The sequence below is a fragment of the Oryctolagus cuniculus genome, chromosome 11 (genome assembly GCF_051225735.1).
Source record: "Oryctolagus cuniculus isolate XC-2025 breed Fujian yellow rabbit chromosome 11, ASM5122573v1, whole genome shotgun sequence".
In the NCBI taxonomy this organism is placed as follows: domain Eukaryota; kingdom Metazoa; phylum Chordata; class Mammalia; order Lagomorpha; family Leporidae; genus Oryctolagus; species Oryctolagus cuniculus.
Window position 1 is genome coordinate 63,123,918 of NC_142877.1, and position 27,107 is coordinate 63,151,024.

Genomic DNA, 27,107 nt, shown 5'->3' on the forward strand with positions numbered 1-27,107 from the left:
TTCCATTGGCCCACCCCCTAAATGGCCACTACAGCTGGCACGCTGCACAGGAGCCAGGTGCTTCCTCCTGGTCTCCCATGGGGTGCAGGGCCCAAGGACTTAGGCCATCCTCCACTGCCTTCCCAGGCCACAGCAGAGAGCTGGACTGGAAGAGGGCAACCGGGACAGAACTGGTGCCCCAACCAGGACTAGAACACAGAGTACCTGCGCCACAGGCAGAGGATTAGCCTAGTGAGCCGCGGCGCTGGCCATAAACAGTGGTTTTTCTACTTACTACTTATTCAATTCTATATTTAGTGGAGGGATAAGCTTGTGATTATAAAGTAAGTTGAAGTATGCTATTGTAAAAATTAAAAGAAAAATAAGAAAAAGAGATAAGGTGGGAGTGAAGAAGAGAGGGAGGATAAAGTAGAAAGCATCATTATGCTCTTAAAACTGTATATATGAAATACATGAAATGTTTTCCTTTTATGTAAGTAAAAAATTTAATAAAACAGATATGTTTATTTGGAAAGCAAAGTGACTGAGAGAAGGAAAAAGAAAAAGAAAAGTCTTGCATCTGCTGGTTCACTACCCAAATTGCTGCACAAGCCAAGGCTGGGCCAAATAGAAGCAAGGAACTAGGAACCCCACCTGGTCTCACACATGGGAGGCAGGTGCCCAACTATTTGAGCCATCTTCTAATGCCTTCTCAGGCACATTAGCAAGAGGCTGGATGGATGGCTATGGGATATAGTCATCTCAAGTGGTAGCTTAACCTGCCATGCCATACGCTGGCACCCATTACATAAAATTTAAATGTGTAATGTTATTGGCCAGTTTTCAAATAATATAAATTATTTATAGATTCATTCTATTACTTCAGTGTCGCTCCCCATCTTCGTGGAGGAACGACACTAAACCCTGCCTAGGCTTCATATCCGAGTCACGGCACCATTATGTCGCTCCCCCTCTTCGCGGAGGAACGACACAGGACCCTGCGCTGTTCTTTTGTCTGCTCGGCCCTCCCCGGGTTTGCTGCTGGTTCTTCCCGGGTTAGCTACCGACCCTTCCACCTCCGTGGAAGGGCGGTTCCCCCTGCCACTTTCCCCACTTCCGCGGGGGAGCGGCACACCCCCGGCCGGCTCTCTCGGGGGCTGCTCAGGTGTTCCTTCAGATAGATGTTCCTGGTGCATGTTGTCTCTCTCCTCCTTTATAGTCCTCTTCCACCAATCCCAACTCTGCTACCCACACGCCGAGTACGCTGCTCTCCTCCAATCAGGAGCAAGTCCTAAAGTTTATTGGTTGAACTGGAGGCAGCTGCGTAGAAGCTGTTTCCTCCTCTCCCAGTGCCATATTGTGGGAGAACAGATGCATAGAATAAGTCTTAATTCCAGTAACAGTCTAGTCCGAGTTGCTCCCCACACTTCAGTAGACTCATTTAGAAACCAGGTCTGGTCAAAGATTTGAATTCAACAACTCTAATGTTTGGGAATAATAGATCATGGTTAAAAACATAACATAATAATTTCCTGACCAAGATAAGAGTTTCCCTTATTTATGTTAAGTCAGAATGCTTAACTCCATCAGAGAACATAGCCAAAGTATTTTGAGATCAGTATAATCAATCGCTTCGTGTGGTCTTTTTTTTTTTTTTTTTTTTTTTTTTTTTTTTTTTTTTTGACAGGCAGAGTGGACAGTGAGAGAGAGAGAGACAGAGAGAAAGGTCTTCCTTTGCCGTTGGTTCACCCTCCAATGGCTGCCGCGGCCGGCACGCTGCAGCCGGCGCACCGCGCTGATCCGATGGCAGGAGCCAGGTACTTCTTCTGGTCTCCCATGGGGTGCAGGGCCCAAGCACCTGGGCCATCCTCCACTGCACTCCCTGGCCACAGCAGAGGGCTGGCCTGGAAGAGGGGCAACCGGGACAGAATCCGGTGCCCCGACCGGGACTAGAACCCGGTGTGCCGGCGCCGCTAGGCGGAGGATTAGCCTAGTGAGCCGCGGCGCCGGCCTTCGTGTGGTCTTCTAAAAATATTAATTAAATGGGGCCGGCACTGAGGCTTAGTAGGTAAAGCTGTTGCCTGTAGTACCGCCATCCCATATGGGCACAAGTTTGAGTCCGGCTGCTCCACTTCCAATTCAGCTCTCTGCTATGGCCTGGGAAAGCAGTGGAGGATGGATCAAGTCCTTGGGCCCCTGCACCCATGTCAGAGACCTGGAGGAAGCTCCTAGCTCCTGGCTTCGGATTGGCAGAGCTCCGGCCGTTGCGGCCAATTGGGGAGTGAACCATGGGATGGAAGACCTTTCTCTCTCTCTCTCTGCCTCTCCTCTCTCTGTGTAACTCTGACTTTCAAATAAATATATAAATCTTAAAAAAATGAATTAGAACATGATTGAGCTGAATAACTTTCCAAGCTCTTCCTGCCATGGTGATTCCTAGATGTGATTCCTTTTTATCCATCACAGTACCAGAGGAATGTTACCATAAAGGTCTAGACATTGAGGCCAGTGTTGTGATGTAGCAGGTTAAGCTGCTACCTGCAATGCTGGCATCCCATATAGGCACTGGTTCAAGTTCTGGTTGTTCCAATTTATCCTGTTAATGGTCTGAGGAAAGCAGTATAAGACAGTCCAAATGCTTGGGTCTCTGCACCCACTCAGGAGACCAAGAAGGAGCTGCTGGCTCCCGACTTCAGCCTACATAGCCCCAGCCAATGCGGCCATTTGGGGTTGGACCAGCAGATGGAAGACCTCTCCCTCTGCCTCTCCCTTTCTCCCTGTGTAACTCTGACTTTCTAATAAATAAAATAAACCTTTAGAAAAAGTGTCTAGGCGTTCATGAATATAATCCTGATTCCAAGTGATCAACAGTTCACAAAAGAAATTCTGTCTATATTCTGATGAGGTTCTGAATATTTGGCAAAATTTATTCAAGTTGGGTCCAAGGTGGGAAGAGCAAGAAGCAATATTGGCAGAGACTTATAAAGATGCTTGCCTTCTCTGTTCTTGGCTCTAGCTGGTGCTATTTAGCTATCATTTTATGAAAACATAAACACGAAGCTCAGTCATGCCTTTAAATGTTGAAAAAGAGCTAAGATAAAAATAGGTCATCATTTCATTGAGCTTCAGCCATCAATCCTACCTGGTGTGCATTTATTGTTGACTGGCATCCTCCACCAAAGTAGATGCTGGGGTTTTCCTGGCTTATCCTTTCATGTGCAGATATTGCTCTGACTATGATGTTTTATTTAATTCTAAATGCAACAGATCAGAAATTTGCCTTGTAGCAGTACAGTAAATCTCTATCAATTCTGGCTGTGGAATACCTTCCTTACCCATGCACAGGTAAAGAAAAAGTGAGAGGGGCTGGTGCTCTGGTGCAGCAGGTTAATGCCCTGGCCTGAAGCACCAGCATCCCCTATGGGTGCCGGTTTTAGTCCTGGCTGCTCCTCTTCCAATCCAGCTCTCTGCTATGGCCTGAGAAAGCAGTAGAAGATAGCCCAAGTCCTTGGGCCCCTGCACCGGTGTGAGAGACATGGAAGAAGCTCTGGCTCCTGGCTTTGGAAAGGTGCAGCTCTGGCCGTTGCAGCCATCTGGAGAGTGAACTAGTGGATGGAAGACCTTTCTCTCTGTCTCTACTTCTTTCTGTAACTCTGTCTTTGAACTAAATAAAATCAATCTTAAAAAAAAAAAAAAAAAAAAAAAGGAGAACAATTTTTTCCACTTTAAAAGATTTAATATATAACATTGAACTTGTCGTCTTAAAACTTATTTAGTTTTTAAAAACACCAAATTGAAACACATAAGAGAAAGATTCCCACACGGATGGCAAGGACCCAGGTATGTGAGCCATCATCTGATGTGGCTCATGATGCACATTAACAGGAAGCTGGGTCAGAAACAGAGGCAAGATTTGAAACCAGGTATTCTGATATAGTATGCTGGCAACTCAAATGGCTGCTTCACACACTGCTCCAATGGAAAGTATTGATTGATTTTTAAGAATATTGCCGGTCGGCACCGTGGCTCAATAGGCAAATCCTCCGCCTGCGGCACCGGCACACCAGGTTCTAGTCCCGGTCAGGGCCCCGGATTCTGTCCCGGTTGCCCCTCTTCCGGGCCAGCTCTCGGCTGTGGCCAGGGAGTGCAGTGGAGGATGACCCAAGTGCTTGGGCCCTGCACCCCATGGGAGACCAGGATAAGTACCTGGCTCCTGCCATCAGATCAGTGCAGTGCGCCAGCCACAGCGCGCCGGCCGCAGCGGCCACTGGAGGGTGAACCAACGGCAAAGGAAGACCTTTCTCTCTGTCTCTCTCTCTCACTGTCCACTCTGCCTGTCAAAAAAAAAAAAAAAAAAAAGAATATTGCCATCATTTTTGCATCTAAACATGTCAAATAAATAATAATCTGTCCTGTTTAGAATAATGAAAACATTTTGAATGAAGTTTGCTGATTACACGGAATAAATTTAGCAAATGTTTCAGAAATGCATCATATTGCTCTATTCATAACATATTTCAATGTTTGTATCAATTATATTCTTATCAAGGGAAACACAATAAATATAAAATTAAAAACATTTAAAAGTGATATTGCAAATGCAATACTTTAAAACCTGTCTTTTGACCCAAAATATCCCTAAATTATTACCAATTTTTTCATTAATGCAATGCCATGTAGAATTTCACTCTTACTATCTCCAGTTCTACAATCCTACCATACTAAAGTAACTCATAAAATATTCATCTCTGTTAGCTCAGATTGTTTTCCTTGCTGAAATAAATGTGCTTGAAAGTAGGTCCGATTTTTATTTATTTTGTCAAAATAAATTTATTATCAAAATAATCAGATTTGAACAAATTCAGGATATCCTTAAATTTCGAGGTTGGAAACTGTCACTCAAAATCATAGCAAATTGAGTTTACATAATGCTATAATTACTAAAAATATATAGAAAGGTAATATTGTAGCTATAAGGGACCTTCATAAAGTACATGGAAATGTATGTTATGAAAAACTGTGCATGGATTAGTCAAAAACAAAAAATTGGTGAGCAGATATTTGGTTGCAGCGGTTGAGACATTCTTTGGGACATCCGCACCTTAAGTTGGAGTTCTGCTCTGGATTTCAGCTTCCTGCTCTCCATTTATTGAGAGGAGAAGTGATGGCTCCTGTAGGTGAGGAGTCCTGCCTCCCATATAGGAGACCTGCATTGGATCCCTAGCTCTTGGCATTTGGGGCTCCCAGCAGATGGGAGCTCTCTGTGCTGTGTTTTTCTCTTTGTATCTCTCTATCTCTGCCTGTCAAATAAAATAAATGGGGTTGGCATTGTAACATATCATTTTAAGCCACTGTGATGCCTATGTCCTATGCAGGAGTGCAGGTTTGAGCTTCAGCTACTGTACTTGCGATCCAGCTTTCTACCAACACACCTGGGAAGCAGCAGATGATGGCCCAACTACTGAGTTCCTGCCAACTAGTTGGAGTTCTGGACTCCTGGCTTAGTCCTGGCCTGGACTTGGCTGTTGCAGGCATATGAGGAGTGAACCAGCAGATGGAAAATCTTTCTTTCTTTTCTCTCTCTTCTCTGTCACTTTACTTTCAAATAAATAAATAAATTTTTAAAAATAAAAATCAAATACTTAAAAATTTTAAAAGATTTATTTTAAGCAAAAATTTTAACACTTTTCTGTTTCTATAACTTGCTTTGACTGGGGCCTACGCTGCCGCAAGAACCACACAAAAGATCTGCACACTCCTCCATGTGATCATGGATCTTGCAGCAATGACCCTCACCAGGGAATCAGGGAGCCCCAAGCATGTGGAGCTGCCCACAGTGACTGCCCAAAAACACAGCCACACGCTGCACTCTCACATGTAGCCACAGTGTCTTCATAGTCCCAGCACACAAGGATCCCGCAGCCATGAGCATCCAGCCCTCTGTCAGTTCTCCCAACCAGACTCAGGCATCTCCTCTTGGCTGGTTGTTGGGTGCATGGACAAAAGTTGGTGCAACTGTTACATATGTCCAAAATGGCATCTGCCCTCTCTCAGCTAGTTAGAGGACACCAGTGCCAAGCGGCCAGGGACAGAGAAACATGCCTCCACCTTTTTTTCCTTTAGGTTGGCAGGTTATACTGTCTCCCTCACGGCTCCAAGCCAGACTCCTGCCAGGCTCTTCCCGAAGCTTTATCACCAATGACTTAGGCTGCTGCAGTCTGGTCTCACCTGATTCTCCAGAGCTGGTGCTGAGGCTCTTGGCTGCCGGGGTCTTGAGTTGTGTGCATCCACACCCTCCACATAGGTCCACAGTGTCCCTCTAATTTGTGTGGTGTTTCTTCTGCCATTTTCTCACTAACTCTTCCTGAAATTGCACTCTCTCCATGTTTATTTATCTCCCCCAGGATTACAGCAGTAAGCTCCCTCCCTATTCTGCTGTTTTAGCATTGACTAATCTTATCTAATTAAAATAGATTTAGTAATATTCATACTTTAAAGCTATGAATTTCCAAACTTATCCTCTATTTTTATGCTATTATAAAGTATGTCATTTGAAAGACTGGAATCTTGGATCACAAGTGACACATTTCTGAAAATTACCAAATTCCTACTGAAGAGATTTTAAACATTTATTTTCTAAATCAATCATGTATTCACATTCTTGATGATATGTGGCATATCAGATTTCTTTTTTCCAATTCACTAGTGTGGAAATATCTCGCTGATTTTTTTCTTTCCATTGGGCTTCCCTTTGGTGACTTTTCTAATCTTCATTTTACCTGTTCAAAATATTTTCTGGAATATCTAATAAACATCTTGATACTAAAATACCCAAACTTGAATTTCTATAATTTATACTCTATTTTTTAAGATTGTATTTGTTTATTTGACAGTTGAGTTACAGAGAGAGAGAAGGAGAGAGACAGAGAGATTGTCCATCTACTGGTTCACTCCTTGAATGGCTACAACAGCCAGAACTGGGCCAATCTGAGGCCAGGAGCCAGGAGCTTCTTCTGGGTCTCCCAGGTGAGTGCAAGGGCTCAAGTACTTGGGCCATCTTGTACTGCTTTCCAGGCCATTAGCAGGGAGCTGGATTGGAAAAGAAGTTCTTAGAGATTCATTCTTATTTTTAGTGGCTGATGACACTCACAATATCTACTATATGTAGAATCCAACTTTCTTTTTACTATTAAGATCATCCTATTTGGTGATGCAATCTATTTCCATGATTGCTATCTATTTCCAAGATTTATTATAAAGTTGTAGTATTTTAGATACTGCGATATTTGTATAAAGATGATGATAGATGGTAAGTAGATAAATAGAACATAATTGGGCCATGGGTGCATAGTCAACTGACTTTAACCTAAAGTATAGAGGTAATTCGGTGAAGAAAGATGACTTTTGTTGTTATTGTTGTTTTAAAAGCTTGTTTAAACAACAGGCTTATGAATTAAGTGGGTACAAAAAAGAGAAAGACAATGAACCTATTTCTAGCATAATATAGAAAATATAACAAAAAAATCAATCTTAGACCTAAATGGGAAACCTAAGAGAAAATTAAAGACATATTTTCATAAAAAGACTTTGTATGAGGCCGGCGCCGCGGCTCACTAGGCTAATCCTCCGCCTAGCAGCGCCGGCACACCGGGTTCTAGTCCCGGTCGGGGCGCCGGATTCTGTCCCGGTTGCCCCTCTTCCAGGCCAGCCCTCTGCTGTGGCCAGGGAGTGCAGTGGAGGATGGCCCAGGTGCTTGGGCCCTGCACCCCATGGGAGACCAGGAAAAGCACCTGGCTCCTGGCTCCTGCCATCGGATCAGCGCGGTGCGCCGGCCGCAGCGCGCCGGCCGCGGCGGCCATTGGAGGGTGAACCAACGGCAAAGGAAGACCTTTCTCTCTGTCTCTCTCTCTCACTGTCCACTCTGCCTGTCAAAAAAAAAAAATTAATAAAAAAAATAAAAATAAATAAATAAATAAATAAAAAGAAAATAAAAAGACTTTGTATGAATGTTCTTAGCCAAAAAGAGATAAAAAATTTCCTATCCATCAAAAAATAACTGAATAAATGGACTATTGTACATGTTCACAGTAGAATACTAGGCACTAATGAAACGAATGAATGACTGATACAAGCTACAATATGAATCAAACTAAAGGTGATTATGTGTACAGAAAGAGTGAGACAAAAGAATACATCATTATGATTTTTTCTAAAATGAACTTCTAGGTTAAGTAAAATAATCCATTTTGACGGAAACCAAATCAGTAGTTTCCTGGGGATGAGGTGGAGTAATATTGTAAGGAAAGAAAGATGGACTGCAATATTCGTGAGAGAACTTTTGAATGAAGGAGATGTTCATTATCTTTGATGTTTCCATGGGTATGTACATACATCAATATTTTTATACTTTAAGTTTATGAAATCACACAAATAAATGTCCATAAAGTTGGAACAAATTTGATGATGAGAGTTTAAGAGACTTTGAACTTTAGATATTTATCTAAGAAATATAATTAAGGTATCTTTACAGGGAAGGGAATGACATGTGAAACATTTTGCTTATCAAAATTAGGACCAATGGAAGTATTTAGCCTAGGGGTTAAGATGCCTGTGTTTCACATTGGAGCATCCACATTGCATTCACAGCTCTAGCTCCTGACTACCATCCTGAAAATGCAGATGCTCTAGGCAGCAATTACAGCTTAAGTAATTGGATTCCTGCTATGCAAGACCTCCATAGAATTCCTGGTCCGGGGCTTCAGCCCAGCCATTCCCAGTTGTTGCAGGCCCTTGTGTAATGGACCAGCAGATGGGAGTCCTCTCCCTCCTCCCCATCCCTCCCCCCCTCATCTATCCCCCACCCCTTTTCCTCTTCCACTCTCTGTCTCTCATCTGTCTTTCAACCTTTCTAATAGATAAATAAAAATTGAAAAAAATCCAAACAGAACTGTTTCCAATAGGGCAAATTCTTCTTTATCATCTTGTACTTTTAGTAGTATATTTTTAGTAAGAAGGTAAGTATCAACTGGGACTTTATATAGCATAAATTGATCAATATAGTTAGAATGGATAGGTGATGGGTAGACAGATGATAGGTAAATAGATAAATAGTTGTATGTAGAAATGGGGAGATAGACTAAATAAATCAGTAAGTGCATACATTAGACTAACCTTGAAGTTTACATTTTTAGTGTATTTACATAATCCAAGTTAAACCAAAATGCTTTTTCAAATTCTTTTGTCATGCCAATAGGAATCACCACCAAATGGATGGATTCTTAAGCACAGGGGAGTCTCATTTGCAGCTAATAACCCACTAGAGAAATGAAAATGTGATTAAGCTAACCATGTACAACGTTGTTCTGTTTTTTATCTTTCTACACATTACCTTTCCTACAAAAAGAATATTTAAAATGACACTATTACTTTAATAGCTTCCATTTGCATTCTGAATTTTCATTGTGCCAGTTATCCAATTCCACTTATGTGATGAAATTTGTGGGCCTCATGGCTATTTTAATGTGATGCCTTTTATACTGTAATTGAGAGAAGTCTCCAATGAATAAAATAAATGGTTTCATAGGGTTCTTAAGCCCTCAACAGACATCAGCTAAAATGTTAAGAGTGCCTCCAAATCCCACAGGTTCTATATTTTCTAACCATGAAAGAAATGTCATTATTGTAAATTCCCAGCTTTTGTCTGAAAATCTTGTACTAGATCCCTTGAGCTCCAGTTCAGTTAATTAATTCAAACAATTTCCCCTCTAATCTCTAAAACATTTTCATATTTAAGACAATAAATGAAGTACTTAAGGGGTTCCCTCATTGTTGGTCATTAATATGCTAAGGAATTAGAAAAATTACTCCTAGCCTTCAGTGACATGAATAATGTCTTTTTTTTCTTCCAATGGTTCTGACCTGGACAAGGTTAAAAGCATGGCTTCCCTGAAACTGAACTTAAGAAAATCTTATTTTCCACTTGCTTTGGTTTTAGCACGTTTCCAAATACTCTTCCTTTTCTTTAGGCAATAAATTTGATATGTACTTTTATAGGTTATGCCAATTTAAAGATTAAATTAGTTAATAATAACTTTCAGATTGGTGATTAGTTTAGAAGAAGAATAATTGCATTTTCCTTGAACCAGTACATAAGGTTAATGCAGTTGGGAGTGTGTTGGCTCCAGTAACTTTGACACTAATTGGCGATTGTGTTACATGTTAAGATAAAGAGTCAGCATGAACAGATTCTCATGAGGTTTGCAGGAAGACAAAGCTATTTGTTCCAAAACCTGCTTTTCTCCCTTTGAACAATTGATTTAATTTCATAAAACGTTGCTCTGTGACCTTCAGGATAAAATTTCACAGCATTTCATTCCTTTGACTCTGGATTTCCAAATTGAAACAATCACAGAAAACATTCTTTGTTTCTGTAAAGCAAAATCACCCATCCATTTGTCAATATGAGAATAATTATTTAATCTCCTAAAACTGACTATTACTAGAGGAAGAAAGTGTAAGATGAAAAGAAAACCAAACTAACAATTGTTCACTATATTTGTGTTTTTAGCTCTTACCCCTAAAGTCTTCTCATTTTCATAATCCTTATAAATTTTAATGTTCTTAATATAAATACACAACACATACATTCACACATCCCTATAAGTGCAATTCTCCAGTACTGAATAAAAATACACAGATGTTGAAGTAGGGTCCCGTAATTATGCACAGTACATTGTCCATAAAATAATTGATGCAGAAAAGAAGAAAAGAGCCAATTCACATAATTTCTAGTGCAGGAACATATCTATTGCTGGGTAATCTTTTCTCTGGTTTTCAGCTGAAAACAGTAATGTTTCAGCTCCACACAAGAAAAATAACTTTAATAGCTAGTTAATTAGTTAAATAATTTGAGAGATGGGGAAAATACAAAGAGAGACAGACAGAGGGAACGCTGCCTTCTGCTATTGACTCCCCAGGGCTAGGCCAAGTTGAACCTGGGAATCAGAAACTTGAGCCAGGTCTCTCACATGTGTGGCAGAGACACAACTACTTGAGCATCCTATGTACAACATTAGGAGGAACATAAAAACAGGAGCACAGCCAGAACTCAAACTCAGACTCTACTGTCACTTTAACTGCTAGGTCAAACAGCCACCCCAAGAAAGATGAATTTAATTCCTACTCCCCACCTTAAGGTAGAGCACACCAAAACACACTAAAGAAAATTAAAACATGAATTAAAAGCTATGAGTAGATTCTTTTGATTCACAATTGAAAAAATATCACAGTAGATAAAAATAATTCCTCAAATTATTAAGAAAAGCACAACTCAAAAGTTCCACAGGCAAGAGACATGATTAAACGTTTCACAGAAAATGAGACATATATAAAGCAATGCTGAGAATCAAGTGATTCATGCAGAATTAAAATCAGAAAGTCACATGCACAAATCCTATGATCTTTAAACTACCAATTTTTATAACATCGTGTGCATTTATTTCATTAATTTATAGACACAATGTATTAGCGATACTCATCTTTGCTTACTGTATGGGCTGCTCACATCACTATTCAGGGATAATCTTTGTCTTCTACTTTTGTCTCTCTCCAGTTTATTTATTTTATCTTATGCCATAGACACATTTTATATTTTAGGTGACCAATAAGATTGTTTTTAACATTTCATGTAGTCAATATGTTTATATTTTTCTGTTGCAATCAATGTTACCTAACAACCTAAATTATTTACTATAATTCAGAAATTAATTCAAAAGGCATCTTATAAATGGTGAAATTTTGAAAATATATTCAATAAAACTTAAAATATATTCAATAAAAATGTTCAGAATGACAGCTTTTGCTTATATATTCAACATTATGTTCTTTATATGTGAAGACATATGCACAGTCATAGACAAAGCTAAGCTAACATTTCATTGAATTTTTAGAAAACAATTTGACAGATGATGTAATTACTTTTGTAAGGCACTATTTTAATTATAGCTGTGTTTTGTCTTCTGGGCTTTGTTGTTCAAAAATACTGTGTTCACTGTGATGGATCAGTTGGAAATATCAAATGTATCCCAGATATCAGCTAGATTGATTCTCTTTTAGTTAGAAATAAAATGCCCTTAAACTTTCATTACAGTGATATTGAAAAATGCATTGCCCTCCACAGGATTTCTGAAAATTCCCAAGAGGCATATATTCTTATAACCATGTATGGCTCATAAATCCTGCTTCTGCTAAATTAGTTCAATTTAGCAATCATATGTCATTACAATTGGGCTGTTCTTGTTCCCCACCACATTTGTGCAACTATAAAACTTTGACCTTTATTTTAATTTTTGTTCACACCACACACACACACTCTCACACACACACACGCACGCATGTACTCACACAACCATGTTTAAATCAATGGCATGTATCCTATTCTTAAGTGAACTTTGGGAGACAAGGAAATAGCAGGGATTTACATTATCTGAATTCGAAATGCCAAAGTCATCATTTCCTCCTGTCTTCCAGATTCTTTTCTGTAATACCATTATGCAATTCTCAAAACAAATCTAGACCTTCTTTAATGATTGGATCCTCTCTGGTTTTCACTATCTCTAGCCTACTTCATGCCCTCTGTCACTCATTCTTGCATCACAAGGAAAATCATTGCAATCACTCCCTCACATAAAGCCTTCAAATCTTTTCTGGCTTCATTGTAATCAGTGGGTTAAATTGACACTCTCTTAAGACCTAAATAATATACCTTCCCCTTGTATATAGTTACACAGTGAAACAGAAGATACAACCATGTTGACTGCCTTCATCTTAAATTCTCATTTATTTATTTATTTTCAAGCCATGATTGCAGAGAGATAGGGAGGGAGACAGAGGAAGAGAGAGAGAGAAAATCAATCTTCCAACTGTCAGTTTCCTCCCCAGAGAGCCACAATGGTCAGAGCTGGGCCAGGCTGAAGCAAGGAACCAGTGGTTTCATACTGGTCCTGCATGGATAGCAGGAGCCAAAGTATGTGGGGCATGTTTCTCTGTTTTCCCTAGGGCATTAGCAAGACTCTGGATCGGAAGTGGAGCAGCTGGTACATGAAACAGTGCCCTTACGGGATGCCAGCATCTCAGGTAGCACTTTACCTGCTACACCACAGCCCCAGTCCACATCTGAAATTCTTGATCAATAACCTCACCTGGCCCCATCAGTTTTTGACAATTACATTGCACTAAATTTCAGAGTTAACATCTCCAGTTTTCTAATTTATTAAATCATAATTTTCCATCTTTCATTAAATTCTAGTACTTCTTTTCCAATTATCATATCAAACCTATGGTGTTACTTATTTCACTGAGGAAATCTCAATGCACTTATGTGCTTTTCCTTCCCGCCCCCCTTTTTTGAGGTCTCCATTCTCATAGCTAAGACCAACCAATTTACCTATATAGTATATTGTGGGGAGCAACTCAGACTAGACTAAGTTACTCGAATTAAGACTTATTCTATGCATCTGCTCTCCCACAATATGGCGCTGAGAAGGGAGTAAACAGCTTCTATACAGCTGCCTCTCACCAACTTGATTGACTGAGCTGCAGGAGCTGATCTTGCTCCTGATTGGAGGAGAGCAGCGTACTCAGCGTGTGGGTAGCAGAGTTGGGATTGGTGGAAGAGGACTATAAAGGAGGAGAGAGACAACATGCACCAGGAACATCTAAGAGGAACACCTGAGGAACATCTGAGCAGCCCCCGAGAGAGCCTGCCGGGGGTGTGCCGCTCCCCCGCGGAAGTGGGGAATGTGGCAGGGGGAACCGCCCTTCCACGGAGGTGGAAGGGTCGGTAGCCAACCCGGGAAGAACCAGCAGCAAACCCGGGGAGGGCCGAGCAGACAAAAGAACAGCGCAGGGTCCTGTGTCGTTCCTCCGCGAAGAGGGGGGAGCAACAGTATATCTCAATATTTCTTACTTATTTAAAAAAATCACTCTAGAAAGCTTTCATATCCTCCTTTATCGTTATTTATCACTCCACAGGATAGTTTATGGAGTAGCTAAAATCATACTTATATTCTTACTGTTATTAATTATAATAAGGTCAACATCACATAGAAATAACTACTTGTAGAAATTGAAAAAAAAAATAATGTGTGTAACCATCAATGCAGCAAAGAAAGGATGAGGGCAGAACAAGTGATTTCCTATAATAATCCATGATTTCTCCAGGAAAGCATTTTTTTGTACAATTCTAGAACAAGAGTTATATGCAAGACCAGTGTTTTCAAGTCACAGCTGTATTTTGGGGTAGAAGAAACAGAAACTGAAAGTCAGAACAGCCTTGGTAGTTTGAACAATCTCCGGGATTAGGATTCTTTGAAGAAGAATTTTCAGAAAACTAACTCCATAAATCTGTGTAAGAACTTCTATTAGTTCCTTGGCAGATTGCCATTCAATGTATACATAGGGTGAAATTCTAAGAAGTGTAATAAAACAACACTTTCAAGTCTGGATCACCTATCAGAGTTGAGAGGTTGCATGGAAAGAACTAATAATGAAGTTTATATTCATTTAAAGTGCAGATAACATCTTCAAGTGCATATGGACATGTATTTGTTGTCCATAAGTTTTGACAATTTTCAAAGAACTGAATTTATGCAAGCTATAATCTCTGACCACTATGGAGCTTCATGTTAGCTCAAAACAGAAAATTTACTAGACAATGTTGGAAATTTAAGGAATATTCTATCTAATCCAGGTTTTAAAGAATAAATCAGAATGAATAATACAAAACACTAAGCAATAATGAGAATGTAGTGTGTCAACACTTATGGAATGCAGGTGACATATTGCTGAGAAGCAATAAATAGCTTAGAAAGGAATAAATATGTTAGAAAGGAAAAAAATGTTCAAAGTTAATGATCTAAGCTCTAATTCAATGACCTGGAAAAATAAAAGAAATTAAACTCCAAAAGTAGAAGTCAGAAAATTACAGTATGGGGCGGGCACTCTGGCATGGCAGGTAAAGCCATGGCCTGCAGTGCTAGCATCCCATATGGCACCAGTTTGAGTCCCAGCTGCTTCATTTCCAAACCAGCTCCCTGCTAATGTGTCTGAGAAAGCAGCAGAGAACGGTCCAAGTCCTTGAGGCCCTGTACCAGTGTGGGAGACCCAGAAGAAGTTCCTGGCTCCTAGCTTAATATGGGCCCAGCTTTGGCCATTGTGCCCATTTGGGGAATAAATCAGCAAATGGAAGATCTCTCTCTCTCTCTCACTCATTCTCTCTCAGTAACTCTGCCTTTCAAATAAATAAATAAATAAATCTATCTTCACAAAAAAAGTAAATTACAGTAACAGCAATAATAAACAAAGAAATAAATCAATAGTAAAGAAAAAAATACAGTTGTGTTTGTTCTTTGAAAATTTTATCAAAATTGATAAATTTTGATAAAAAGATTATTTTCAATAATCTTTACATGTTTACTTACATAGTTTCATCTTCATAAAAGGTAATATGATAGATTTGGGGAAGAGAAACAGAGACTGAGAGAGAGAGAGAGAGATCTTCCATCCACTTCTGATTCATTTCCTAAATGACTGCAGCAGTCAGAGGTAGGACAGGCCAAATCTAGGAGTCAAGGACTCCATCCCCCACATTGGTGGCAAGGACTCAAGAACTTGAGCAGTCATCTGCTGCCTTGCAGGGTTCATTAGCAGGAAGCTAAGCCATGAAATGGCCCACCTCTTTGGAATGTGGGCATCCCAAGTAGGCTTAACCAACTGTGCCAAAATGCCCAGCGCTACTTCAATAAATTTAGGAATAAGAGTTCATCAAAAAACACCATGAAGAGAGCTGAAATGAATGCAAACTATAGGCTAGAAACATATATTAGCAGTACCTATGAGGAGCTCTAATGTCTAAGGCAGGAGAAGATGGATGTTCCCACTCAAGAAGAGAGAGTGAATACTTCCATCCTCTACTTTTTTCTTCTATTCAAGCTCTCGGTGGGTTAGAAAATGCCTCCAAACTGATGAGAGCAGAGCTTCTTTATTGTCTGCTTATCCCAATGTTAATATCTTCCAGAAACATTCTTACAGACACTGCCAGAAATTATGTTTTAGCAGTTATCCAAATACCCTTTAACCTAGTCAACTTTATGTGTAAAATTGTTCATTGCAATGTCCATTAAAAGATAAGTATAAAAAGTCCCCAGCAGCTTTACAATTTCAAATTGGAAGCAACCCAAACATTCAGCATCAACAGAAAGAGTGGAGATTATGTGGTACATTTGTAAAATGTAATACGTTATAAAACATTGAGGTAATTAAAATAATTTTGAAGTCAAAAGCTGTTATGATATGAAAAACCATGTTATATATGACATAAAGCTATCAGTTATGTCATACTCAATTGTGATTTCATAAAAATCCTTGTAATTTCCTAATCAATAATATGTGATAATTATATACTTATCATTATGATGTCATAATCATCAATTAACATAAAAACCATTGTGATGTCATATCTACCAATATGAAGTCATAATCAGTTTGTGATGCCATAAACCACCATTGTGATAACATAATTAATTATAAACCATTGTGATGTCATCTCAATTGTGATGTTATAAACCATCATTATCATGGTGTAACTGTGATGTTATAAAATCTATTGTGATGCCATAAGCCAATATTGTGATGGCATAACATACCATTGTGTTGCCATAACATGACACTGTTATGTCATGATCAATTGTGATGTCACAAAATGCCATAAAAATCATTGTAATGTCATAAATCAACCATTTGATGTCATCAATATTGCAGGCTTAAAAGCCACTGTGATGTTATGAACCTATCATTGTGACATTATAATCAATTCTGATGTGAACAAAACAATGTGATGTTATAAAGCTAAAAAAAAATGTAATAGTATGCACTTGGATGCTACACAATGTAAACAAATGAACCATTCACAATACCATGCCTGAATTCATAGACATATTTTTGAGTGACAAAAGAAACTGAAGAATTTGTATCATATCAATCATTTATGTGACGTCCAAAAGCATGCCGGGCTAATCTAAAATAATAAAAGTCAGAACATTAGTTGCCTTTGAACAGGACAATGACATTGAAGGTGCACAAATGATACCATCCATGCTTAATATGTCCTTTATTTTCTGACATATATCAACACAGACATGTAAAAATGAATTCACGTATACATTTAACATTTATGTTCCTTATTGCTGTTGTTCTTAATGCACAGCCACACAGTCCCCGTTATATTTTTACTCCATGCACTTAACCGACTCAACTCACAGCCTTTGCAATTACTCTTTCCTCTACTGGAATGCATTTCTCTGACCATTTCCACAGTGTTCCCCTTTCTTTGACTCAGAATATCAGTATGGCTTACACTTACCACTCAATTCATACATTTGGTTTTCCTGACCCATGATTCTGAATCATAGACTCAACCAACTGCAAAAGGAAAATATTAAAATAAAAAGACGCATGTGTACTAGGCTTCCCCTCTTGTCCTTACTCACTAAATAATATAGAATAAAAAGTACTTACATTACATTCACAATGTATTAGACATTCTAATTAACCTAGAAATGTTTTACAGTATACCAAGGTAATGCTTAGATTATATTCAAATACTCTGTCATTTAATAAAAGGAACTTAAGCATCCATGAATTTTGATATCCTCTGGGGCTTCTAGAACCAATCCTCCAAGGTTAATAAGGAGCAACTGTAATTTCAAGCTTTTTGTGTATATAAGCACTTATTATCTCCTTCATAGCTCTTTATTCTCCTTACACATGATGTTATCTAATATGCTACATGTTTGACATGTTTATTTTCATGTTCTTTATTGTCTAGAATGCTTATTCTTATTGTTCCTTCAAATCATTGCAAGAATTTTAAAAAAAGCCCACGTATAAATAAATAAAATTCAATTACACATTTTCAGTAAATAATTCAATACCTTCAAAAAATGAAAGAGTAATTATACCTGTTCTTCATTATTTACTTATTTGATGATTATTTGAAAGGCAGTGAGGCAGAGAGAGAGTTATCTACTTGTCACTCCCCCAAATGCTTGCAATAGCCAGAGCTGGGCCAGTGTGCAGTCAAGAGCTGCAAATTTATTCTGGGTCTTCCATGTGTGTAGCAGGGACACAACTATTTTAACCATCACTTGAAGCTTCCCAGGGTATATACTAGCAGAAAATTGGAATGGAAACAGATCCAGGATTTGAATTTAGGCACTCAAATATAAGTTGCAGGCACAGCAAGTGTTAGGTTAAATGACTGTACCCAATTTTAATCCTGTGTCTTCTGTGTCTACACTTCAGCTTATGTTCTCTTGCCATGTTTCTCACACCCACCTTCACACTTCCCCTGCAAAAGTGATTTCTTGAACCTTAGCTCCTCCAATCCTAGAGTATAAAACAATTGAACTCTTTCAATTCCCAAACTCATATCCAAGCCCACACTTTTTTTATTCAGATCCATAGATAATCTCAAAAGGAAAAAATAAAAGTCCTTTGCTTAATAATAGCCACTGTACTGAAAAAGTAGTTGACCAACTAATATATAGACAAGGCTTTATTCAATTTCTAAATATTTGCAAACATATCCTACCCCTCTCTACCATTTGCGAGACATGTTTTCTCAAAACAGTTGTTTCTTTAGTTTTAAACTAATGTAATTATGGAAATTCATGAGAAAATTTCTCTGTAGTTTTTGTGATGGGTCATGTAGCCAGAGTAGTATTTAGACATATGCATTAGTTATATGGACTATAAACTAGAGGAAATATGATTATGTCAGAGGATCACTTCAGTCACTAATGTACTTTTATGTGTTTGGGTGCATAGAATCTACATTATCATTTAAGAAATAAGACCCAAAAGAAAAAGAGTTATAGGTAGTGTCAAGGAATAAATGAATTCAGTTGACAAGTTTTATAATTTGAGAAGTAAATACAGAATTTAAAGAGAGTGAAGAGGAAGAATTAAACCATTCTCATCATTTTAGATATTACCTTCTCCAGAGATATATTTGAACTTTTTCACCTTTTAAGTCATAAGTCATAAAGATAACATGTTAATGCCAGATGCCATATCACAGGCATATTTTCAGGCATATCTAGAGTACATTTTCATAAAGCATCAATTTAGGCTCTGTCAGTTATGAGTGCCCCTGAAAGACTTCATCAGTCACAATGTGTTACATCACATGATGGTATATGAAACGATTGATAGCATACAGGTACAACACATCCAACTATGTAGCTTTCATTTGGAGATTCTTAAATAACACATGAACATGTTTTGTAGAGCTCACATATCAGGTATTTCATCGTGAATTTATTGCACACATAGGTTTTATTTGATAGAGACACACAGAGAATTCCATCTGCTGCATCATTTTGCCAAAGCCCTCGATAGCTGGGGCTGGGATTGGCTGAAACCAGGAATTATGAATCAGGGGCCAGGAACTCAATCTAGGTCTCAAATGGATTCCAGGAAATCAACTACTTGAGCCATCACCACTGCCCACCACGGTCAGGTTTGGCAAGAAGGTGGAATCAGGGGCCAGAGGCGGACATCAAACCCAGACAAGTTGATATGGGACATCAGCAACTTAACAACCAGGCCAAATGCCTGCTCCTACACAGAGATTTTAACTCAGCCAGTTAAATAAATAAAACTTAGCACATTAATGGGTCAACTTCAAAAGATGGTTTGTTTTCTTTTTATAAGATGTAAAGCCTTATGGAAATTTCTTACAGAATGACCTAGGTCTTTCCTTTAATTCCATTTCCTACCATCCCAATTGTTGAGGATTATTCTACTTAGCAAATTAATTACACATTGGTTTTGTCATATAGTTTATATTTATATATTTATATTTCCATAAATCACAGTTTTCTTTTGGCTGATAGCAACTCACAAATATTCCTATGGAAAAGCATGGTTCAGTGGAGTATCTTACTACAATATGACTTTTCATACTTCTTTTGATTAACTGCTTCTATTTTATGTCTAATTTTTTTCAGCTGCTTACTTCAACAAAATCAGATGAAACACAACTTTGTTCTGTATCTTAGTAACAGTTGGTCCATCAGGTGTGGCCCCAAAGAGGTGACACAAGTGATGTTCTGGAAAAACCAAGTTTATCACACTCACAGGCTTGTTGAAGAAAAAATCATCCAATGGTACTTGTCAAAGCACACTAAGAATGATTTGATTCAGGACCACCATGGCAGCATAGGTACTACAGTATGAGATGCTGCTGTAGTTGAGAAACATTGGAATCTGTTCCAAATATGAGTTCAGCATTGACAATTGGAATTGATTAGTCAAGGACCAGGAGGGGGGTGGTCAGTGGATGAAAAAATGACTTAAAGGAAAAATCAAGGGTAATGGGAATTCTGGCTAAACCAACCTAAAAGGATTCTTGTTGGAGGCAGACCAGGGTGATGAGACATAAACTTGTGAGAGCAGGGGTGAAAGATGAGAAACGTGATCTCAAATTCATGGTGATCAGATTTTGATGGTGGAGGCTTCTTGGTGAACTAATTTGCAAGATTCTATGCTGAAACTGAATTTTACTGGAGTACACGTATGGGCTCAGAAGCCCGACTAAAGTCTGATCAAGCAGAGAAACTTCATCAGGTCTTAGAAGCAAAAGGTACAATGTATTATGTGATTTTACATGGAGAAACACCAGGATGACCAGGAGACACCAAACAGGAGCGAGGACAAAAGCATCAGCCCAGTTCTTTTAACGAGTTTCTCATGAGATAGGCAAGGCAGAGCATTTATGAGTGGCTAATTAAAAAAAAAAAAAAAGCTTTTTGTTTGAAAGGCCAAGAGTGAGAGCAAGAGCAAGAGAGAGATCTTTCAACTGCTGTTTCACTCTTCAAATTTCCACAACAGCAGGGGCTGAGCTAAGATGAAGACAGGAGCTGGGAACTGCACCCAGGTCTCCAGTGTAGGTGGCAGAAACTCAAGCTTTTCAGGAGCATTAGTGAAGAGCTGGATTGGAAGCAGAGTAGTTGGGACTGGAACCACCAATCAGATACTAGATGTGGGTGTCCTAAGTGTCAATTTAACCAACAGTTTCAAAACATCTGCCCTTATGATTGGCTAATTTGAATAATTTCAACAGACTCTCAACTAGGAGTGGTCCCTGGTTGCCTAGTACTCAATTAGGGAAATATTGCTACCTGGGGTATGTGGGCCAGATATAGAAGATACGACTCTAGACTGTTTACTTTGCAATGAAAGATATCCCCTTGGCTGCACCAAATGTGAAGAATTCACTAAATACAGGAGGGGTGGTCTCTTTCCAGATAAAATCTTTTTAATACAACAAGATGTAATATACAGAAGATTAAAAATGCATGTAGTACAAAACTCACAGGTCAGTACTATGGCAGAGCTGGTGAGGCTATAGCCTTCAATGCCAGCATCCCATATGGGTGTCTGTTCAAGTCCTGCTGCTCCATTTCCAATCCAGCTCCGTGCTAATGCACATGGGAAAGCAGTAGAAGATGGCCCAAGTCCTTGGGCCCCTGTACCCACTTAGGAGTTCCAGAAGAAGCTCTAGGCTCCTGGATTCCATCTGGCCAAATCCTAGCTATTGTGACCATTTGGGGAGTGAAACAGTGGATGGAAGATATATATCTGTATGACTCCCTCTCTGAAACTCTGTCATTCAAATAAATAAAACACATTTTGTTTAAAAAAGAAAATGCCAATATATGATGTAAAATGTTTCTGGCATATGAGGTGCCAAACATTTTTTGTGTGTTTAAAAATATATCAATTACTCTTAATGTATAATTATTGTCTACATTCACTTGGTAATTAATTGCATACTAATGTATGAAGTTACAGTATGATTGGCTAACGTCAGGAGTTTTAATCTTGTAAGAAGCACATTATGAGTTTTGAATGAACCTATGAAGGTTGCATTACATGCTGGTTAAGAGTTATAAGTAGCTAACCAAAGGACAGAAAAAAATGGGAGCTTATAGTGATGGAAATTTCATCTGACCACAGAGCTAGTATCACTTTCCATGTGGTAATGAGTGTTTTCCCTTTCCCCTTTGCCAAAATGTAGAGGACCCAGAAACTTCTACTACTGAGTGAACAAAGGAATAAATTAGAAGAAACCCATTGACCACTTGCTTAATGCCTAAACACAGATCAGGTTAGATGGTCAAAGAAAAGACACAGTGAAGTGAAAGATAGTGCATATCTTACTTTAATAAAGTATTAAAGTGCCTTCTTTGGAATTATCTCTTCTCTCCAAATTTTGTTTTCTTTTTTACTATTTCAATAATATCTCATTTGGTGTTTGAATGCATTACAGTCAAACAAAACTTCCATTCTTATTAAGTTATACCATAGTAATATAAGATATTAACAATAGGGAAAGCTGGGTGCTAGGTATATGAGAACTCTTTGTACTACTTCACAATCCTCATTTTTTTTTTTGACAGGCAGAGTTAGACAGTGAGAGAGAGAGACAGAGAGAAAGATCTTCTTTCCGTTGGTTCACACCCAAAATGGCCGCCACACCTGGCACACTGTGCCGATCCAAAGCCAGGAGCCAGGTGCTTCCTCCTGGTCTCCCATGCGGGTGCAGGGCCCAAGCACTTGGGCCATCCTCCACTGCATTCCCGGGCCATAGCAGAGAGCTGGACTGGAAGAGGAGCAGCACAATCCTCATTTTCTAAATTTAAGATTATTCTGTAATTCAGCCATACAAAGAATAAAATCTCAACATTTTCAAAAAGAACATCTGCTAAGTGAAATAAGCCAGCCTCAGAAAGACAAATATCATGTTTTCACTTAATTGTGGAAGATAAAACACAGAGTATAAAAATTGAGTAGATGTCATGTTATTGGGTATAATCAAATATTGTTTCACTGGTATACCATATACATGAAAATATACCTTTCTTTTCCCCATTATGATCATTGTTATAAATCCCACATTTTGTGATATTAATATTTCTCCTTTCAAGGAAAAATATAAGTATATATATAATACCTACATATGAAGCAAATATGGCAAAATATTAAAAACTGTTAAATATTAAAATAAAAAAATATTTATAAATAATTCTGAAAGAAAAATTAATAAATAAGTAAATAAAATAACATCATAAGTACTTTTACTTCTCCATGGCCTACCCATTGAAAAATGAACTCCACATGTTTCAAAATTCTGATATATGAACTTTGGGAACTTGAATATAAAATAACCTTCTACCTTAAGGAGATGGTTCTGATGACTTGAACATATATATGACAAATGACATTCTGCAGCACAAAAAGAAGGCTCCAGTATACTGGGAAAGGCTCCATGATTGCATCCAAGGTTGCACCTTGTTCTCCATGAGCAATAGATTGTGTCCACTTACTGATATTTTGTTTCTTGCTACTTAGTATTAGACCTTTCTATGTTGCCAGAACATGCAGCCCACACCAGAGTATATCTTTCAAGCTCTTCTTGACTTGTATTGTGAGCAAATAGAGATCCTACAGCAAGGATCTATAATCATTAATACATAAGGAAGAGTATGAAAATTAGACTTCAGCTAGAAAAAATTTCAGTGATAGTAATTTTGTGATTAATGTACCAAGTATATATTGTTTTGTACAATATTATTAAAAGCTTGAGCAGATATTTAAAAACCAGGATATTCTGCATTAAAAATGTATTTGGTGATTACCATGAAATTGCCCTTTTACAGGCCAATTTTCCTACTTTCAAGAATCAGTGGGGATCAGGTATGTCTGTATATCAAATAGGACATTTGCTCACTTTTTTTAAAAATCAGAACCCATATTCTATCATTGGAAATATTTATTTTTGCTGCAATGATATGTGGGTGTATTAGTTCAGCTTCTCTAGAGAAAAAGAATAAAAATTATATGTTTGAGTATAAAATGGTGTGTGTGGGGTTAATTAGACTAAATGAGATCATTAAGGTAAAATTCTTATGAATGAAATTAGTGTCCAAAAAGAAGCCACAGAGAGCTCTTTTACTTCTTCAATGCAACAAGAATACAATGAAAAGCGGTCCATCTGCGATCCAAGAAAGGGGCCATCACCAACACAAAATCTGCTTCAGCCTTCATCTTGGCCTTCCTAACCTCCATAAGTATGAGAAGTAAATAAATTATTGCTGTTTTTATAACCCACCCAGTCTTTGCTAGTTTGTTAAAGCAGGCTGAGCAGACTAAAACACCAGCAGACCTGCTAAAGATGTAGATTTAAGTCAAAAACCCAGCAGGCGTGAGAATCAACTGGTCTTCAGATTGAACCTGGAGGCAGAAAAGCACAGATGTTCCAGCCCAAATAGTCAGCAGGAGAATTCCTTCTTGACCATTTTGTTTTAGCCAATTCTTGCTGATTAGATGAGACCATTCCATATTAGAGAGGCAACTTATTTTGAATAGTCTAACAATTCAGATGTTAATCACATCCCAAAACATTCTCACAGACACTCTGATATTGCTTGACTAAGTATCTGGACACTTGTAGTTGAGTCCAATTTACAAGACATAGCAACCATAACAAGTCTACCGCTTGTAAACTTGGCACTCATAAACGTCTCCTTAAACCATACTCCAGATAAACCCAGCAGGAGGTGATGATTATACTAACATCATACAACTGTGGTTTGCACAACTGAAAACAAACACCGTAGCTCATTCTCTAGAAAAAGAGTAAAACCTTTGTGTGACTTTTACTTTTCTCCTTGACATCCCACAGTTTAAAGATTCAAATACAATGACACGAAATCTACTATATTTTTAAAGTCTGACTGCTTCATTTTCTTAACAGCATTTATCCTGTTTGCTGGTAATCAGTAGTTTTTTTTTTTTTTTTTCAAATTCTGAGAGCCATTGCCAGAAGTGTCTAACTTGATTAAAGTCTTTTTGTTTTTATTGTAGCTGTTTCTAATATATCTAGCTGAATATTCACTATAGGGAGATTTTATTGTCTCTCAACCAAGCATCATATATCATTTCTGTCCATAATGACACTGGAACAATTAATACACTAATTTTATGTAAGCATAAACCATTATTCATACATGCATTACAATTTTTCAATCTGAAAGAGACCTGGTGAGATTCAGTGCTCTTTAAAGAAGTGAGGTTTATTGTTAGAGAAGATGAAGCTTTTTTTAAAAAAAAGATTTATTTCATTTATTTGAAAGGCCAAGTGACAGAGAGATAGGGTGACACACATACAGGGGAAGAGAGAGAGAGAGAGAGAGAGAGAGAGAGAGCATTGTCATATGCAGGTCTCCCAAGTGTGTGGGAGCAGCCAAAGTACTGTCATCTTCTGCCATTCTCCCAGGCACATTAGCAGGGCATTTGATCAGAAGTAGAGTAGCCAGAAGTCAAACTTGTGCTCTGATATGGGATGATGGCATTGCAAATAGAAACCACTGTGCCACAATGCTGGCCCTGAGAGGAAACTTTTATGTAATCAAAAAGTCTTCCATATGTTCTGACCACAATTAAAAAGTAGCTGTGTTGAAAACCTTGAAGAAAGAAAAATAAAGTAGAATTATAGCTTCATGATTTATAAACCAACAAGTCCATCTACTCTAACTGGATATTCTTTACCTCACTGTTAACTCTCAGTGTGACTGATCATATGCTGGTGAGGATGTGGATTATTCCCATTATTTCCTTCTGAGTACAAGGGAGGGTTTTCTCTTTCCCTACTTTGTTATGTATAATTAAATGACGCTCTGTGGTTAATAAAATATGTGTAAAAATGAAGTGTGTCCTTCTAGAGCAAAATGTTACTGCTAATACAAGAGCCTCCAGCTTGGGGCCAATGCTGTAGCATAGTAGGTTAAGCCTCTGCCTGCAGAACTGGCATCCCATACAGTGGATGGTTCTTGTCCCGGCTGCTCCTCTTCTCATCCAGCTCATTGCTTATGGCCTAGGAAAGCACTGCAAGATAACCCAAGTGCCTGGGCTCCTGCACCCACATGGGAGACCCAGAAGAAGCTCCTGACTCTTGGCTTCACATTTGTGCAGCTCTGGCTGTTGTGACAATTTATGGAGTGGTAGGAAGAACTTTCTCTATATCTCTCCCTTTCTGTAATTCTATCTCTCAAATAAATAAGTAAACTTTTTAAATTTAGATTCATTGTTAACTAACTTTAAAAAAAAGAACAACTCTATACTAGGTAAAGATTTCAACAGTTTGCACCCACACACTCACAAAATTTATACAGTACTGTTTGAGAACAAGTTTTGCAGTTAATTCTCAGTGCAATTCATTAAGGACAGAGGTCTTACATGGGGAGTAAGTGCACAGTGACTTTTTGTTAATTTAACAATTAGCACTCTTATTTATGATGTCAGTAATCACCCACGGCTCTTGCCATGAGCTGCCAATGCTATAGAAGCCTTTTTTGACCACAAACTCCATCAGTTTTTAGACAAGGACATATGCAAAGTGGAAGTTCTCTCCTCTTCAGAGAAAAGTACATCCTTCTTTGTTAGCCCCTTCTTTCCACTGGGGTCTCACTCACAGATATCCTGCATGTAGGATATTTTTTTTTTTTTTTGCCACAGTGTTTTGGCTTACCATTTTTAAAATGCTCTCATGGGCCTTTTAGCCAGATCCTTAAGGGCTGATTCTGAGGTCAAGTGTTACTTAAAGCGATTGTCATTCTATGAGCCTGCTGTGTGGACTGCTTCCCACGTTGGACATTCCCTCCCTTTTAATTCTATTATTATTACCAGGCACTTGATGCTATTTATATGATCTCTTTAATACTTGATCCTATCTATAAGTTCACTTTAACACTTAATATGATCACTTTAACAATTAAGATGGCATTTTTACCACCAAGTTCAATGGGATTTGGAGTCCCATGACAAGTTTTTTAACTATACTCTTAGAAGTAAGTTCATAGCAATGTATGCAGAACTATATAGCTTTACAGTTAAAAACTTCCTCCTCCCCCTCTTAGCCCCACTCTTATATTTTACTGAGATCTATTTTAATTGAGTTTATATGTACATGATTAACTCTGTTAAGAGTTCAACATATAGTATGA